Source organism: Pelophylax lessonae (assembly GCF_965119305.1).
Source record: "Pelophylax lessonae genome assembly, chromosome: 5".
Classification (NCBI taxonomy): Eukaryota; Metazoa; Chordata; class Amphibia; order Anura; family Ranidae; genus Pelophylax; species Pelophylax lessonae.
This window is the reverse complement of record NC_138772.1, coordinates 555,155,790-555,157,585: the sequence shown is the minus strand read 5'-3', so window position 1 is coordinate 555,157,585 and position 1,796 is coordinate 555,155,790.

Here is a 1,796-nt window from a genome sequence, read left to right as displayed (position 1 = left end):
ATTCTTCTCTACTATCCTCATGTAACATGTTCCCAGTTTCACATTGTTTTCTGCAGTAGTGATGGACGAACATCGGGAGGGGCGGTTCGCGAACGTCAGCCACAAATTTTCTCAAATGTCCGAGAACTGCAAGTTCATGGCGGGCCCCATTGACTTTAATGGGAGGCAAACGTTAAAAAACTTTAGGTCATATTTGCAGCCACAAAAGACTTACTAGCTGTGCACAAATAGTCCCACCACATGGACAATGTCATAACAGAAGTATTGCAATTGGAAAAGTTACCCTAATTTTATTTATTTTTACAGCTAAATTTTTTTTATTTTTTTCATAAATCAGCCAGAACTGACAGCAGCCAGTAAATACATGTCAAATACATATAGGGTCCATTCACACATCTGTAAAATGGGTCCGCATCCATTCCACAATTTGGCGGAACGTTTACAGACCCATTGATTTTCAATTCCAGTCTGAAAAATAAGGCATTTACAGGATAAAGATGTAAGTGTCGGAAAATTAGCCCATATGGGTTTACCTGACAGCTAAGAACGTTGTATTCTGTGGCTGGAGGTACATTAGACATTCACAAGATACAGAAGTAAGTGTCGGCCATAAAAGGCCCCAAAAATTAGCCCACATGGGTTTACCTGACAGCTAAGAACGTTGTATTCTGTGGCTGAAGGCACATTAGGCATTCACAGGATAAATAAGTAAGTGTCGGCCAGTATAGGCCCCAAAAATTAGCCCACATGGGTTTACCTGACAGCTAAGAACGTAGTATTCTGTGGCTGAAGGTTCATTAGGCATTCACAGGATACAGAAGTAAGTATCGGCCACTACAGGCCCCCAAAATGAGCCCACATGGGTTTACCTGACAGCTAAGAACATTGTATTCTGTGGCTGAAGGCACATTAGGCATTCACAGGATAAATAAGTAAGTGTCGGCCAGTATAGGCCCCAAAAATTAGCCCACATGGGTTTACCTGACAGCTAAGAACGTAGTATTCTATGGCTGAAGGTTCATTAGGCATTCACAGGATACAGAAGTAAGTATCGGCCACTATAGGCCCCAAATATTAGCCTACATGGGTTTACCTGACATCTAAGAACGTAGTATTCTGTGGCTGAAGGTTCATTAGGCATTCACGGGATACATAAGTAAGTGTTGGCCACTATAGGCCCCAAAAATTAGCCCACATGGGTTTACCTGACAGCTAAGAACGTAGTATTCTATGGCTGAAGGTTCATTAGGCATTCACAGGATACAGAAGTAAGTGTCAACCATTCCAGGCCCCAAAAATTAGCCCACATGGGTCTACCTGACAGCTAAGAACGTTTTATTCTGTGGCTGGAGGTTCATTAGGCATTTACAAGATAAAGAAGTAAGTGTCGGCCACTATAGGCCCAGAAAATTAGCCCACATGGGTTTACCTGACAGCTAAGAACGTAGTATTCTGTGGCTGAAGGTTCATTAGGCATTCACAGGATACAGAAGTAAGTGTCGGCCAGTATAGGCCCCAAAAATTAGCCCACATGGGTTTACCTGACAGCTAAGAACATAGTATTATATGGCTGAAGGTTCATTAGGCATTCACAGGATACAGAAGTAAGTATCGGCCACTATAGGCCCCAAATATTAGCCTACATGGGTTTACCTGACATCTAAGAATGTAGTATTCTGTGGCTGAAGGGTCATTAGGCATTCACGGGATACATAAGTAAGTGTTGGCCACTATAGGCCCCAAAACATAAGTAAGTGTTGGCCACTATAGGCCCCAAAAATTAGCCCACATGGGTT